Genomic DNA, 17,938 nt, shown 5'->3' with positions numbered 1-17,938 from the left:
CAATAACACAAACCATCAGCAGAGCTGAACAAAAACCCCTCAGTGCCTGAACACTTGTAACATGAAGCCACCAGAGGAGGAGCCCTCAGACCACTAATGATTATAACAACAGTCTCAGTGGGACAAACAGGCTTTAAATAATATACAATCATATTCGGAAATAATTTTAAAAATGTAATGGTCATATCAGATATTAACAAAAAGTCTGAATCTTTTCATCAGTGATCATGAATGAAAAATGTACAAATAGAATATAAAATAAAAGTTTTAATCAAATATGTTAGTGTATGAATTATTAAAACATGTTTAAATGTAAGAGACTCAGATTAAATTAAATTGACCTGCTTCAGTTTAATAAATGGAGGATGTATTTTAAATGGATGTGTTATGAAATGATTGAGCATGAACCTGTTACTTCAAACATCCAGCATAGATGGACAATCAGCTACATGAAATGTTGAATTGAACTCTAACAGTGCTGAGTTCAGGAGCCACTCCCTCTTGATGCAAATGTTCAGTGTGTGCAGACTACTTGTGTCCTGCTGACTGCTCTCGTCCTCTGTGTGGAGCTTCAGAGGTCACATCTCCAGCCTCAGGATGATGAACACACTCACTCTTCTGCTGGTTGCTCTCTCTCTGCCCTGTGAGTTCTCCTGCTTCTTGCTCTTTAATATTTTATCAGACAACATCGCCTGATGGTCAGTCAGTGATTCCAGATCCCCGTCTCACTTTGTCCTGTGGTTCCTGTCTGCTTTCCTCTCATCAGGTTGTACAGGTCAGAGTATGGAGTCCATTCCTTCCAGTTCAGTGGTGAAAATGCCCGGGGAGACTCTCAGTCTCTCCTGCAGGGGATCTGGCTTCACTTTTAGCTGCTGTGTTATGAGCTGGATAAGACGACCTGCAGGAAAAGCCCTGGAATGGATAGGGAGCAGTTTCTCTGATGCCAGCAGGAACACTTATGCCAGATGACTCTAAGGAGAGTGTAACACACTCTAAAACACACACGCATGAACACACTGAAGGCAACAGCTGTAGTTGTGGTTTGTGACTTCCTGTTTCTTAGTGTCACCTTAAACATGAGCTTTTCTACAACAACAATGGTCAGTGCTGTTATCATTACTCAATTTTAACAGCAGCTGTCAATCATTTATTCGGTCATGTATAATATATCCAGGTTATGGATGAAATGCTGCTGTGCAGAATGAATCTACATTTAATGGTTCTGTGGCTTAAAAGGCCTCTTCATCATTTAAAAACACATATTTAGAATCATGATGTTAAAAAATGTCTACATCAGATCTCTCTCAGATACATGTATGAGGAGGAGGAGTCAATGCAAATCTCTGATGTCTTCCATCACTACATATGTGTGTGTCAGAGTGAGGACAGAGACTGAATCACTGACACACACACTGGAGACTGGACAGAGACAACCGGCGTTTACAACGACAACACCTGATTATTTGGTTGTTTTTCTCATACTGTCTTTTCACTGGGCAGGTAAGAACAGTCATTGTTTTTCTGACAAACCTGTTGGAACATTACAGGAAGTAATGAGCTGTTGAAATGTCTGCAGGTACTGAGGGTCAGACCCTGACTCAGTCTGGACCAGTGGTTAAACGTCCTGGAGAATCCCACAGACTGACCTGTTACGCCTCTGGATTCACATTCAGCAGCCACTGGATGCACTGGGTCAGACAGGCTCCTGGAAAAGGACTGGAGTGGGTCGCTGCTATAACTGATGGTGGTGGTAGCAACAAATACTACTCTCAGTCAGTTCGAGGCCGGTTCACCGTCTCCAGAGACGACAGCAGACAGCAGGTGTATCTGCAGATGAACAGTCTGAAGACTGAAGATTCTGCTGTTTATTATTGTGCTCGAGACCCACAGTGACCGGAGGAGGCTGAGCAGCTGTACAAAATCCTGTTTCATATTCTTTATTTTACATTATAAACATTATTTAAATAACAAACAAAATATAGAATCCTTCAAACTGCTCCTAAAATGTTTCTAAGAAACACAATAAAGATCACTGGCTCGAACAGGCCGAACACAAAACAACAGTTTGGTTGCTGAAATTATATTTTGTAATATTTTTTTTATCTTGTTCACACAAGATAATAAAAGATTATTTCCACAAGAGTTCAAACACAAGACACACACAGGGCAGCAAGTTAATACATCTCTGAGAAGATGATCGCATTGTGCGCACAACATTTGCATCTGGTCTCAGATCCTCTGGCCTGCTTGAAGTTTCTTGTATTTCTGTGTCTTTAAACTGTGATAACACTGACACCTTTAAGAGTCTGTATGCAAACCTGCAAAGCAGCGCTATTAAATATGACTACTATTTACATGATGCTGACTGACGTCACTGTATTTCTGTTAGCAGCAAATGAGTAGAGTTAGTGAGAAAATACATTCATTCATAAATGCTACAATTAGAAACAAAGCTGTTTATAAATGTTCAAAGTCAATCATAAATTTAATGTAGCAGGCGACCGGTGATAAATTCTGTCAGGAAAACTGCTGAAGTAATATTTAAAGTGGATTTTAATCATTTGTAAACTTATTATTAAACTTACTGTAAATGTGGCTCATAAAGTAACAGATAGACAGCTGCTCCTTTAGACTCCATTAGTGCTCATCTTCATTATAGCAATGCTGATTTTAATGAATACATTTTCTATTATCCCTGAATGTTAATGTTAATATTCATAAGAGGAATAATTATCCTTATTGTTGTTCTCAATATGAAAATAAATTACATTATTATTATGTTTCCAGTCTGCAGATATAAAAGCAGTGAACAGACTCTTCTATTGGCTCCACTTAAACCAACACTGATGCTTCATATGTTTGACTCTATGCAAACTCAGTGAGCTTCCTTGTTACTCGGCTATAAAAGCTTCACATCAGGCTGTCAGTGGAGTTCACAGCACGTCACTTTAACATAAAGCATGTTTTCTGTAGCTCTGCTGCTGCTGTTGGCAGCTGGATGTGAGTCTCTCTGGATTTGTCAAAGTCAACAGTTCTTCTTTTGCACTTTAACTTGATCATTTCTTACAAAACATGTTCTTTATTTTAACAGGTGTGAAGTGTGAACAGTTGACACAGCCAGCCTCTGTGACTGTGCAGCCAGGTCAACGTCTGACCATCACCTGTCAGGTCTCTTATTCTGTTGGCAGCTACTACACAGCCTGGATCAGACAGCCTGAAGGGAAAGGACTGGAGTGGATTGGAATGAGAGTTGGATCAACAACAGACTACAAAGATTCACTGAAGAACAAGTTCAGTATCGACTTAGACTCTTCCAGCAACACAGCGACTCTAAACGGACAGAATGTGCAGCCTGAAGACACTGCTGTGTATTACTGTGCCAGAGAGCCACAGTGAGAGACAATAACAGGAGAGTCGTACAAAAATCACTTCCTCTGTTTACAACCATCACTGGGAACATTCATTTACTCCAGTAGCTCTTCTTTTTTGTAATAACAGTCGTGATAAACTGTCAGAGCTGGAAATGATAGAGTTGATTGAATAACAGAGTCTTATTTCATCTCATGTGTCTGAATGGTAAATACAATTCAATCATTTTCATTTATTTGTGATGTCACAGTTTCTCATTCATGTGAAGATGTTGCCTCTTCCTGCTCCACACACATAGAACATAAATATAACTATTTAAAGTTAGAATAACATAAATAAAAATAAAACTATATATAAGGTTACTCATATTCACAGACACCTTTACACAGAGAGGATAAATAATTCTGTAGTGCATTTCTTAAAATGTCTTCTAGGGGAATGTAAACAGCAGCAACGAGATCGAGCTGAAAATATTTCTGACAACTGAACATTAACAACTCAACATGTGTGAAACATTGTCCATCAGCTTTGACTACATTTGAGCCCCATGTATAATTGATGCAAACACAGTTTACACCAGAGGAGGAGCCCTCAGACCACCAATGGTTTCAACATCAGGTTACTATTATAGCAGAAAGAAAAACTTTACACTTCTTCTGTTTCTGTTTTTATGTTGGAGCAGATCTTCTGGTGTCAAACAAGAGAAGAACTTGCTGCTTCAGTCTGGTGTGTGAGTGTGTGTTATTTGCCTTCTGTGTTGATGTTGATGGACTTAAGTTCAAGTTAGTGAATTTAAAACAGTAAAAGAAGGAACAAGTGGTATCTTAGTCAAATAGTTGTCACCCTCCTGTGAGGAGGAGTCAATGCAAACTGTGATGTCTTCCTCCTCTACTTATGTGACTGCAGAGAGGAGGACAGAGAACAGTGGACACACAGTTTAACATGATGGACTACAGGACAGGACTGCTGCTGTTAACTGTCTGCTGGGCAGGTGAAGATCATCACTATATTCATGTTACATAGCGTATATATCTGTCAGCAGCTGATTTCACTTGATGTTTTTATCCTCTCTCCAGGTGTTGATGCTCAGACTCTGACACAATCTGAACCAGTGGTTAAACGTCCTGGAGAATCCCACAGACTGACCTGTACAGGCTCTGGATTCACATTCAGTGACTATCCGATGCATTGGGTCAGACAGGCTCCTGGAAAAGGACTGGAGTGGATCGCTTACATCAGCAGTGCTAGTAGCTACAAACACTACTCTCAGTCGGTTCAAGGCCGGTTCACCATCTCCAGAGACAACAGCAGACAGCAGGTGTATCTGCAGATGAACCGTCTGAAGACTGAAGACACTGCTGTGTATTACTGTGCCAGAGAGCCACAATAACACAAACCATCAGCAGAGCTGAACAAAAACCCCTCAGTGCCTGAACACTTGTAACATGAAGCCACCAGAGGAGGAGCCCTCAGACCACTAATGATTATAACAACAGTTCACTGTTAAGAACAGAACAGACATATTTAGAAACAGGAAAAGTCAAAGATTATAATGTATAAAAAGATATTTAATATACAGTGAAGTGTCAACATGTGAAATAGTGACATTATTTCTCTTCACAACTCTGTCTCAAAAAGGTTTCCATGAAACAAATGAAACATTAAAGATGGAATTTCTGTCTTTGACTAAATAACATGGGGTTAAATGGCATCTATGTTCTGAGGGCTTACACACGTTTCCTCACTTTGTTGTTAAAGCTTCATTAATATCCACAAATGTTTTCTACACATTTATTCCTGCTGTTTTTTTCCTAATGATGTTCTGAGAAATAAAACTGATGAGAACTCAGTGAGAAAATAAACAACAGAAAGAAAAACTCTGAAGGTTTGATTTGTTGGAAAAACTTTGGCAAAACTTTAAAGTGGCTATATGTAAGATTTTATTTATATTCATCAATCAAATATCTTTTTTTTTTAATTGCCAATGTGTGAAGGGATAGTAGAGGAAGTGAGATACGGCCCGTGGGCAAACTGCGGCCTGTGGGCCAACAGCGGCCTTTGGTCCATTTCTAATTTGCAGCAATTCCTAAACACAGAATGGAATATGGCCCGCATGAGAAAATAAAGCTTGTGCTTGACTGTATTGTACTTCTTAGTTTTGACACTAGGCGGCGCTGCTGTCTTGAACAAGGCAGCTTCTCCGTCCTCACAAAACAGGTGCAATCACTCAGAGAAGATTTTGCCACGGGTGATTAAACATGAAAACCAAAGAAACACAAATTAGCAAGTGAGTGCAGAAAGTTTCAGACACGGTGGGAAAATGAATATTTCTTCATGGAAGTCAAGGGGAAGTGTGTCTGTTGGATTTGCATTGAAACTGCTGCAGTGATGAAAGACTACAATGTTCAACGACACGATGAAACCAAGCATCAGTCCGACACGTCCTACACTGGTGCCGAGCCACAACAGAAAGTTAAGCAAATGGCAGCTAGCCTGTTAGCTCAACAACAGTATTTTTTCCATCCTAACAAAACACAAGAAGATGCCACAGTCACCAGATACGAGGTGGCTCAACTCATTGCCCGACACGGGAAACCTTCCTCAGAGGGTGACTTCATGAAACAGTGCCTCACTAAAGTGGCAGGAATAATGTGACCAGAGAAAATGCAGGAATTCAACGTCAGCACGTCCAGAAACACAGTCGCCCAGCGAATCCAAGACTTGTCAGCTGACTTAAAGCATCAAGTGTCAGATGAAGCTCGTGCTTTTGATTTCTACTTGATTGCATGTGATGAGAGCACAGAGGCCACTTTGTTCTTTTTTGTTTGCAGGAATCGACGAGAACGTTTGACAATAACTCTGTGCCAAGAAGGTCCAGCTTGGTGACGTGATGAACACTGTTGTGAAAACTGTCAACATATTTCGAGCTCGTGGGCTCTATCACAGAGAATTTCAGGCTCTCCTGAAATCGATGCTGAATACGGGGACCTAATCTTCCAATGTCCAAAGAGCAGTTTGTGCCACAGCTTTACACACACATGAAAGCCTTCTGTGTGAAGCTCCGTCTCTTTGAGACACAATGAGGCAACTTCAATGCTGCACACTTCCCCACGCTGTGTGAAATTAAATCTGCTTTTCCAAAGGCCAACTTCTCTGCTAAGAAAGGGAAATATGTGTCTGGGATCATTTTTCTGCTATTGACAAAGACATCCAGCTGTTCTCTACCTCCTTCTTGATGGATGCAGAAGAAGTGGATGAGAGTCTGCAATTAGAACTGATGGAAATGCAGTGTGAAGACTCTGAAGAATCAACATCAGCTTCTCTTTGTACCCGACTTCTACTGGATCTTTGAAGAGGCCAAGTTTCCTCTGATGAGGTGCCAAAAACAATGATCAGTCTTTTTGTCTCTTCATACAAATGTGAGCAAACTTTAACACACGAGAGGTGAGGTAAATTAAAGTGGCCCAGTTTCTCTCTGTGAGGAGGAGTCAATGCAAACTGTGATGTCTTCCTCCTCTACTTATGTGACTGCAGAGAGGAGGACAGAGAACAGTGGACACACAGTTTAACATGATGGACTACAGGACAGGACTGCTGCTGTTAACTGTCTGCTGGGCAGGTGAAGATCATCACTATATTCATGTTACATAGCGTATATATCTGTCAGCAGCTGATTTCACTTTTATCCTCTCTCCAGGTGTTGATGCTCAGACTCTGACACAATCTGAACCAGTGGTTAAACGTCCTGAAGAATCCCACAGACTGACCTGTACAGCCTCTGGATTCACATTCAGTGACTCCTGGATGGCTTGGATCAGACAGGCTCCTGGAAAAGGACTGGAGTGGATCGCTTGGATCAGCGGTGACAGTAGCACCAAATACTACTCTCAGTCAGTTCAAGGCCGGTTCACCATCTCCAGAGACAACAGCAGACAGCAGGTGTATCTGCAGATGAACAGTCTGAAGACTGAAGACACTGCTGTGTATTACTGTGCCAGAGACACACAGTGAGAGACAATAACAGGAGAGTCGTACAAAAACTACTTCCTCTATTTACAACCATCAACTTTCAGTTGTCTCAGCATCACTTTGTAAAAAGGCCTCTACAACTTATATTAGACTAAATGTAAAATATAACAAATAAAAATGTAATAATGATCGCAGAGTTGAAGTTCATTGATAAAAAAAACAGCTGATCGGTCTGCGGCTAAGCAGCCCCATACACAACAATGTGATGCTCTGTGTGTTCTGACACCTGTCTATCAGAACCAGCATCAACTCTTTCAGCTCTTTCAGCTACAGTAGCTCTTCTGTTGGATCGGACCACATGGTCCAGCCTTCACTCCACACGAGCATCAATGAACCTCGGCTGCCCATGACCCTGTCAGCAGTTCACCTGTTTTCCTTCCTTGGACCACTTTTGGTCGGTACTGACCGCTGCAGACCGGGAACACCCCACAAGAGCTGCAGTTCTGGAGATGCTCTGACCCAGTCATCCAGGCATCACAACTTGGCTCTTATCAAAGTCGCTCACATTCTTACACTTGACCAATTTTTTTCCTGCTTTCAACACACAAAGTTCGAGGACAAAATGTTCCCTTGCTGCCTAACATATCCCAGCCACTGACGTGGGGCCATTGTAACAAGATCATCAATGTTATTCACTTCACCTGTCAGTGGTCATAATGTTATGGCTGATTGGTGTATACACTGTAGCGTGGCATCAGGATAGGCCTGATCCAGGCCTGACCTGGTCATTTGACCCCAGCAGGAAGAGAGCTAGACCACAAGCTCTGCTATTAATCAAGAGGACACTAATGGACTCAGAGGGGGGGTTTACAACCCTCTCCCTCATTTGTTTCAGTATTCCACAGAGTCAGGATGTAAACCTTGGGACACCTTCCAATAAACTGCAATGATTGTCGTTGTTTAAAAATGTGCATTTAGAATTGTATGTTGAGGATCAGTAACTAAATGCTTTGATCCAAGGACTGTGGACAACAGGGACGAGTCACACTTCAGATGCCAGACTGAAAGACTTTGTGGGTCACATATCTGCTTTCCCCCCTCTCCCTCACACAGAGAGGAGAAGGGAGGGGTGAAACAGAGCTAACTTAGGACAGAGAAAAGGTTGATTCATCACTGTGGCTCTTTTATTTGGTTTAATAGTCTGTAAACACACATATACATTCACATATAACTGTGTGTTCACCATGATATGTTTATTACTGAATTAACTTACTTTCATGAACTGTTTGTTTCATTTCATTCTGTGTCTCATAACCCAACAATGTTTGGAGTCTACACGCAGCTGAGAGTCCAGGGGGGGGGGGGTTATATAGATGAGATTAACTACTTAAATTTAGGTAGAAATAGTTTATTTGATAAGAAAGTTTTGGACAAAGGAGTGGTTAACTTCGCACCGTTTCGCTCAGGACACCGCCCTCGGGAGAAGAGACCCTTGAAATAAGAGACGACACCCCAAGATCGCTCTCTTACTCTCTTCCCCTTTTCCACTCTTTAACCCTTCGCGTTCCTGCATCCTCTTTGACCTGACAGCTGACGAGCGCTACACCCTGCCCCCGGTCTTTTAACCCTTTCTTTATCTTTTAAGTTTTGCCCCGCGTGAAGGCCCGGAGCCTGCGTGCGCCTTGCCGCGCTGAAGACCTCGCGAGTAGACATTGCTCCAAGTAAACTTTAAGCTGTTCTAGCCCTGTGTTCCAAGAACTGAAGACCACAGCTCTCTTTTTGCTCCAATCCTTGCGCTCTGACAAGCCTCGAACCCAGAGCCCAAAAGACGCACGCAGCCTCCATCCAGTACCAGTCACAACACGGAGTGACCTGCACATTGTCATCTAGAGAGACCGAACCGGCCGTGCGGCTGCACCGTGCTCCCTTAACAGGTTTCATTTGAAGCCAAGTTTTCCATCATATTCATCCTATTATTAATCATTTTCATGCTCATCACCATATTTCTTTATCTCATGTGTATTTAGTAGTTGAGTTAATTCTTAATTTAGAACTGATTACGTGCTTTGCATGTGTAAAGTACTAAGCCTCTATACACCGTGAAACAAAGTCAATTCTAGACTGTAGCAACCTTCAGATTATGAGATTGAATAAAATAATTAGGTAACTAATTATAAGCTTTCCCTGTTTTATCAAAATAGGGTGGTGCCACAATAAATACCTACAGTAGGTTAAATCTTTTAATTAAAGTTAAACTTTAATTTCCAATAGTCAAAATAGAGTGCAGGCATTCTACGACTAATTAATAATTAAATAATTAATCAACCGAATTATACTACAATGAAATGACCCTTGGCTGCGTGATCTTGGAACTTTAGTCACGTATCAACTCTGCAGCAGCAACGAGATCAAGCTGAAAATATTTCTGACATCTGAACATTAACAACTCAACATGTGTGAAACATTGTCCATCAGCTTTGACTACATTTGAGCCCCATGTATAATTGATGCAAACACAGTTTACACCAGAGGAGGAGCCCTCAGACCACCAATGGTTTCAACATCAGGTTACTATTATAGCAGAAAGAAAAACTTTACACTTCTTCTGTTTCTGTTTTTATGTTGGAGCAGATCTTCTGGTGTCAAACAAGAGAAGAACTTACTGCTTCAGTCTGGTGTGTGAGTGTGTGTTATTTGCCTTCTGTGTTGATGTTGATGGACTTAAGTTCAAGTTAGTGAATTTAATACAGTGAAAGAAGGAACGAGAGGTATCTTAGTCAAATAGTTGTCACCCTCCTGTGAGGAGGAGTCAATGCAAACTGTGATGTCTTCCTCCTCTACTTATGTGACTGCAGAGAGGAGGACAGAGAACAGTGGACACACAGTTTAACATGATGGACTACAGGACAGGACTGCTGCTGTTAACTGTCTGCTGGGCAGGTGAAGATCATCACTATATTCATGTTACATAGCGTATATATCTGTCAGCAGCTGATTTCACTTGATGTTTTTATCCTCTCTCCAGGTGTTGATGCTCAGACTCTGACACAATCTGAACCAGTGGTTAAACGTCCTGAAGAATCCCACAGTCTGACCTGTACAGGCTCTGGATTCTCATTCAGCAGCTACGGCATGGCCTGGGTCAGACTGGCTCCTGGAAAAGGACTGGAGTGGATCGCTTACATCAGTGATGGTGGTGGCAGCACCAAATTCTACTCTCAGTCAGTTCAAGGCCGGTTCACCATCTCCAGAGACAACAGCAGACAGCAGCTGTATCTGCAGATGAACAGTCTGAAGACTGAAGACACTGCTGTGTATTACTGTGCCAGAGACACACAGTGACTGGAGGAGGCTGAGCAGCTGTACAAAATCCTTCAGGACTCATCTTTACTGCACTGATCGATCAACAATAACCATAGAGCTCAAAGGCTGTCTTACAGTAATGATCACTTACTCATGTAACAGACAATAACAGAAAATCCATCTGCTAAAATAATTGTCTAGATATAAATTAAATAAATACTACATGTTTACATTATTGTTGCATTAATGTTTATATTATTTGGCGTCTAAAATCAGTCTCAGTATGAGAGTGAAAATAATAATGCAGTTCTCTTTATAGAAACACTAGATGGCAGTCAGTGTCCAGTCTCTCTCTGCTCTGTTACTGTAATGAGACACTCATGTCTACGGTGGCCAGCAAGGGCAAACGTGCTGCAACAGCCCAAACAATTTTGTTTAGAAGAAATGAGCTGCAAATTCAGAAACGATGTAAATTCAAAAACACAAGCAAAAGTCTAAAACAAATTCAACGACGGAAACGCGCTGCAAATGAAAAAACTGCTGCAAAAAGCCAAAACAAATACATTAACATCAAACACGCTGCAAATACAGAAACGATGCAAAGTCAAAAACACACAAACCCAGAAAACACATGCAAAAGAAAAACGCTGCAAATACAGCCAACACAATGGAAGAGCTCCAGGCCTGTAGGGGGCGCTCTGTGTGACAGGTTAGTATTAACTGGAGAGAGAGGGAGACGAGACTGAATTTATTACCTCTCAGACTTTCTCATTTTAGACGCTGCTGGAGCGGAGTGTCTCTGTTGGTCATGTACTACTGACAACTTTAAAATATGAGCAAAGAAATCACACACTTTTGTTGAGACACGGCTCCCGATCAACTGATAGCTTTACTAAATTAACCGCTGCTAATTGTAGCTTCTGTTAGCCGTGCAGCTAGTGGTTCTTTATGATTACTCTGTCCGGTATCGGGCTCCGAGTACAGTTAAGTGTCCGTGTTAACTCAACTAGCAAAAGGTAGTTTGGGTGTTTGGGGTTATCTCGTCCGCAGCAGAAGTCACGGCCGGGCCGCTACCATATGGCCAGAGACCAACACTGCTCAGTTTGAGAACAGGGAAGACAGTAGCGTGGTGGTTTTCTTGCAGAGTTCGGCACCAGTGAGATTTCCCATCTGAACCCCCACTTAGGCTGTCTTCTGTGTCACGAAGCTGCCTTCTTGTTTGCTTTTGTTTTGGACTTTTGCTTGTGTTTTTGAATTTACATCGTTTCTGAATTTGCAGCTCGTTTCTTCTAATTGAAATTGTTTGGGCTGTTGCAGCGCGTTTGCCCTTGCCGGCCACCGTACATATCTGCTTATCTCATTGTTCTTAAATAACCGACACACAAACCCTGGACTGAAACAGACTTTCATCCTCCTCTGTGAACCCGCTCCACCACAACACAAACACAACATTGAAGTTGCTGGCTCAACAGTTAATGCAGGTTCATGTGTGGACATCGTTGTTGATCACCATCTCAACAAGCTGCTGCTGACAGCTGGATCCTGTGAGCAGCTTTAAACTAATAAACACATTAGAAACAGGGAATAATCAGATGAATGATGGAGATCATGTTGGTTTGTGTTTCCACAGGTGTGAACAGTATCGACCTCATCCAGCCAGACTCAATGGTTGTGCAGCCTGGACAGTCTTTGACCATCACCTGTCAGGTCTCTGGTTATTCTTTGAATAATGCTCTGAAGAACAAGTTCAGCTACCACACACACACTTCAACGAGCTCGGTTACACTAAGTGCACTGTTACGTGTGAGAGAAGGGCAGGGCCAGTCTAGGTGTTTTTCCTTCCTGCTCTCCTCTCTTTTTTTTCTCTCCACTTTCCCCCAGGTGATAACCACCTGATTGAGCTTCACCTGTGCAGGCTGCTCATTGGCTCCCTCACACCACAGCTAGCCATCAGTATCATGGGCTAACGAGATAAGTAGAAACCAAGCGCAGTTCACTCTTTTCGATTGTTGTCTGTGCTGCCTGCTGGAGCTGCAGCTGCTCTATTAAAGAAACTGATGTTGAAAAGGTGTGTGGTGGGAGGTTTGTGACATAGGTGAGTTTGGGGTACTGTGTACATTTTGCACACACAGTTTGTTTGTTTGTCTAGAAACACTCGGTTTATTGGTTGGTGCCACCTCTGTATTTGTTCTGGTGGAGCTCTTTTTTAGAGAACACAGTTAGGTCTTTTTGTTTGTTTGAGTTAGACTTTTTAGTCCGGCCTAGTTTTGTTATATTGATTTCTGTTTATTTGGCACGACCATTTTTTTTGTAATTTCACAACTCGATCATGTGAATATGTAGCACCTCTACTTCACACACATGAAACACACACAGAATATCATGAATTAAAATGAAAAAATACAGATACTATTTAGATAAACACCAATACACGTGTGCATGAAGAAATAGTTCTGCAGTGTTTTTTTATTATTTGCAGCTGAGGGGAAAAGTAAACTGCAGAAACAATATGAGCCTGAAAGTATGGCTGACATCTTAACATTAATAAGTCAACATCTGGGTAACATTGTCCATCGACTTTGGCTACAATACAGCCCCAAGCATCACTGATGTAAACACACAGTTTACAATGTGAACAACAGGAGGAGCCCTCAGACCAACAATGATGTCAACATCAGTTCACTGTTACAGCAGAAAGAAAAACTTGAGACTTCATGAAAGAACTCTTCTGTTTCCATCAATAGAACTGATCATTATCAGAATCATGTGAGCATTGGAAACTGAACCAGAAGTCACCTTTATTATTCAAACTACAACAAATGAAGCTTTCAATACCAATCTAAACTCTGGGCAGATACCCAGAAACAAAGGAGACAAAACCTCCCACACATGTCGACAGTGAGATCTATAATGAAAGAACATCACGGGCAGTTAACACCTGATAGAGGTTTATATGGGAGCAGATCTTCTGGTGTCAAACAAGAGAAGAACTTACTGCTTCAGTCTGATGAACTGAAAATAACAGAGATAAAAGTCAAATGATATTCCTCCCTGAGGAGGAGTCAATGCAAACTGTGATGTCTTCCTCCTCTACTTATGTGACTGCAGAGAGGAGGACAGAGAACAGTGGACACACAGTTTAACATGATGGACTACAGGACAGGACTGCTGCTGTTAACTGTCTGCTGGGCAGGTGAAGATCATCACTATATTCATGTTACATAGCGTATATATCTGTCAGCAGCTGATTTCACTTGATGTTTTTATCCTCTCTCCAGGTGTTGATGGTCAGACTCTGACACAATCTGAACCAGTGGTTAAACGTCCTGGAGAATCCCACAGACTGACCTGTACAGGCTCTGGATTCACATTCAGCAGCTTGTTTTTGAACTGGATCAGACAGGTTCCTGGAAAAGGACTGGAGTGGATCGCTCAAATTCAAACTGCCAGCATCTACTACTCTCAAACATTTCAAGGCCGGTTCACCATCTCCAGAGACAACAGCAGACAGCAGGTGTATCTGCAGATGAACATTCTGAAGACTGAAGATTCGGCTATTTATTATTGTGCTGGAGACACACACTCACACAGTGACTGGAGGAGGCTGAGCAGCTGTACAAAATCCTACATGACTCATCTTTTAAGCTGGAGCAAAAGCATGAAGGCTTATTTTTCAAAAAATACATATTTTTTAATATATTGCATTTTAACATGCTTCATATTCTATATTTTACTTCAGAAAGATTTTTAAAATAATAAACAAAATATCCATCCATCCATCCATACATGATCTTTCACTTGTCCAGGCTAGGTCACGAGGGTAGCAGGCTCAGCACGGTGACCCTGGCGACCTCCCTCCAGCGAACTCTGGGTCTACCCCGGGGTCTCCTCCCAGTTGTACGTGCCTGGAAAACCTCCAAAGGAAGGGGCCCAGGAGGCATCCTAACCAGATGCCTGAACCACCTCAACTGGCTCCTTTCGACGCGAAGGAGAAGCGGCTCTACTCCGAGCTCCCCCCGGATCTCCGAGCTTCATACGCTATCTCTAAGGCTGAGCCCAGACACCCTCTGAAGGAAACTCATTTTGGCCGCTTGTATCCGCAGTCTCATTCTTTCAGTCACTACCCACAGCTGGTGACCATGGGTAAGGGTTGGAACATAGATCGACTGGTAAATCGAAAGCTTTTCCCTCAGGCTCAGCTCCCTCTTCACCACAACTGTCCGGTACAACGCCCGCATTAGTGCTGATGCTGCACCTATCCCCCTGTCAATCTTACGATCCATTTTACCCTCACTTGTGAACAAGACCCCAAGATACTTAAACTCCTACACTTGAGGCAAAGACTCGCTCCCTACCCGGAGGTGGCAATCCATCGTTTTCCGACAGAGAACCATGGCCTCAGACTTGGAGGTGCTGACTCTCATCCCAACCGTGTCACACTCGGCTACAAACCGCCCCAATGCCTGCTGGAGGTCCCAGCTCGATGAAGCCAACAGGACAACATCATCGGCAAAAAGCAGAGATTAAATCCTGAGGTCCCCAATCTGTAAACCCTCCTCCCCCCAGCTGCGCCTTGAGATCATGTCCATGAAAATCACAAACAGCATCGGTGACAAGGGACCACCCTGGCGGAGGCCAACACGCACCGGGAACGTACTTGACTTTGTGCCAAGGATGCAGACACAGCTCTCACTTTGGTAATACAGCGACCGGATGGCTCGTATCAACGGCCCCGGTACCCCATACTCCCGCAGTACCCCCCATAGGACCACCCGGGGGACACGATCATAGGCCTTCTCCAAGTCCACAAACCACATGTAGACTGGATGAGCAAACTGCCATGCCCCCCAAAGCAGCCCTGCCAGAGTAAAGAGCTGGTCTACTGTTCCACGGCCAGGTCGTAGTCAGCATTGTTCCTCCTGTATCTGAGGTTCGACAATTGGCTGGAGCCTCCTTTCAGGCACCCTGGAATAAAGTTTCCCCGGGAGGCTGAGTAGTGTTATACCCCGATAGTTGGGACACACCCTGCAGTCCCCCTTTTTGATGGGAACCACCATCCCGGTCTGCCATTCCACAGGTACTGTCACAGACCTCCATGCGACATTGAAGAGGCGTGCCAGCCACAACAGCCCAACAATGTCCAGAGCCTTTAGCATCTCAGGGTAAATCTCCTCTATACCTGGCGCTTTGCCACTGAGGAGCTTCTTGACTACCTCAGCAACCTCTGCCACGGATATAGATAAGGCTTCCCCTGGACCTTCAGACTCTGCCTCCTCATCAGAGGACGTTTTGGCTGGGATCAGGATTTCCTCAAAGTGTCCCTTCCACCGCCTGACAATTTCCTCAGTCGGTGTCAGCAGTTCTCCACCCCTGCTGAAAACAGCTTGAGCCAATCCCTGCTTCCCCTTCCTGAGTCATTCTGAGTCACTCGGTACCTTTCTGCTGCCTCTGGAGACCCCTGGGCTAACCAAGTCCGACCATTCGGATTCCTTGTCCCCAACCTCACCTGGGATGCAAGAGAAATTCTTTCGGAGGTGGGAGTTGAAGACCTCGCGGACAGGGGCCTCCGCCAGACGTTCCCAGATCACCCTCACCATACGTTTAGGTTTACCAGGTCTGTCCTGCAGCCTCCCTCGCCATCTGATCCAACTCACCACCAGGTGGTGATCAGTTGACAGCTCTGCTCCTGTCTGCGACCGAGTGTCCAAAACATGCAGCCGCAGGTCTGATGAAACGACCACAAAGTCGATCATTGATCTACGGCCTAGGGTGCTCTGGTACCAGGTACACTTATGAGCAGCCCTATGTTCGAACATAGTGTTTTTTATGGCCAATCTATGAAGAGCATAGAAGTCCAATAACAAGACACCACTCTGAGCACCAAGTTCAGATCGGGCAGGCAGTTCCTCCCAATCACCCCCCTCCAGGTTTCTCCATCATTGCCCACATGAGCGTTGAAGTCCCCCTGTAGAACTATAGAGTCCCCAGATGGGACCCCTTCCAGGACCCCACCCAGTGACTCCAAGAAGGCCGCGTACTCTGAATTGCTGTTTCGTGCGTAGGCACAAACAACAGTTAGAGCCTTCCTCTCCGCAACTTGCAGTCGCAGAGAGGCGACCCCCTCATTCACCGGGGAAAACTCCAACACAGAGGGGCTCAGCCGCACCTCTCATCCTGGGCAACTCCGGAAAAGGCGACAGTCCAGCCCCTCTCCAGGATTTTGGTTCCAGAGCCAGAGCTGTGCGTGAAGGTGAGCCCAACTATCTCTGGTTGGTAATGCTCCACCTCCCACACCAGCTCCAGTTCCTTCCCCACCAGAGAGGTGACATTCCACGTGCCAACGACTAGTCTACGTTGCCTGCTGCCCGGTTTGCAATGCACCCGACCCCTATGCCTATCCTTGCAGGTGGTGGGCCCACAAGGCGGCGGCTCCACTTAGCTCGTTAGGGCTGAGTCCGGCTGGGCCCCATCAAAAAAAAAGATAAAATAATGTACAATATGTTTCAATATTGAACTGTGGTCAACACAATACATTTAACCATTAATAGTTAATATATAAAAGCAGTGAACAGACTCTACTATTGGCTCCACTTAAACCAACACTGATGCTTCATATGTTTGATTCTATGCAATGCAATTCTATGCTGTGCAGCCAGGTCAACGTCTGACCATCACCTGTCAGGTCTCTTATTCTGTTAGGGACTACTACACAGCCTGGATCAGACAGCCTGCAGGGAAAGGACTGGAGTGGATTCTAGCTGCACGTGTGGGATACACAACATACTCAACAAAGATTCACTGAAGAACAAGTTCAGTATCAACTTAGACTCTTCCAGAAACACAGCGACTCTAAATGGACAGAATGTGCAGCCTGAAGACACTGCTGTGTATTACTGTGCCAGAGAGCCACAATAACACAAACCATCAGCAGAGCTCAACAAAAAACCCACAGTGCCTCAGCCCCTTGATTCACACTCAGTAGCTCCACTATGGTCTTGGTCAGACAGGCTCCAGGAAAAGGACTGGAGTGGATCGCTCTCATAGGCACATCTAGTTCTCCAATTCGTTACTCGAGTTCAGTCCAGGGCAGATACACCATCTCCAGAGATGACTCCAGCAGTAAGCTCTATCTGAAGACACTGCTGTGTATTACTGTGCAAGAGAGACGCAGTGAGAGACAATAAAAGGAGAGTCGTACAAAAACTACTTCCTCTGTTTACAACCATCACTGGGGACATTCAGTTGTTTCAGCATCACTCTATTAAAACCTGATTGTGATTATCTGTCAGTGGTTAAA

The 17,938-nt window shown here is 43.7% G+C and overlaps 1 pseudogene; it reads left to right on the top strand.

Annotated features, from left to right (window-relative positions):
* Nucleotides 1-2,960: 2,960 nt before the first annotated feature.
* LOC138602588 (Ig heavy chain V region 5A-like) lies at nucleotides 2,961-17,556 on the top strand (annotated as a pseudogene).
* The last annotated feature ends 382 nt before the right edge of the window (nucleotides 17,557-17,938 follow it).

The sequence above is a fragment of the Semicossyphus pulcher genome, unplaced genomic scaffold (assembly GCF_022749685.1).
Source record: "Semicossyphus pulcher isolate SPU_LCO1_2020_fin unplaced genomic scaffold, fSemPul1.0.p SCAF_23, whole genome shotgun sequence".
Lineage (NCBI taxonomy): Eukaryota > Metazoa > Chordata > Actinopteri > Labriformes > Labridae > Semicossyphus > Semicossyphus pulcher.
Note: the sequence above shows the minus strand (reverse complement) of the source record. Positions and strands in the feature narration are given on the sequence as shown.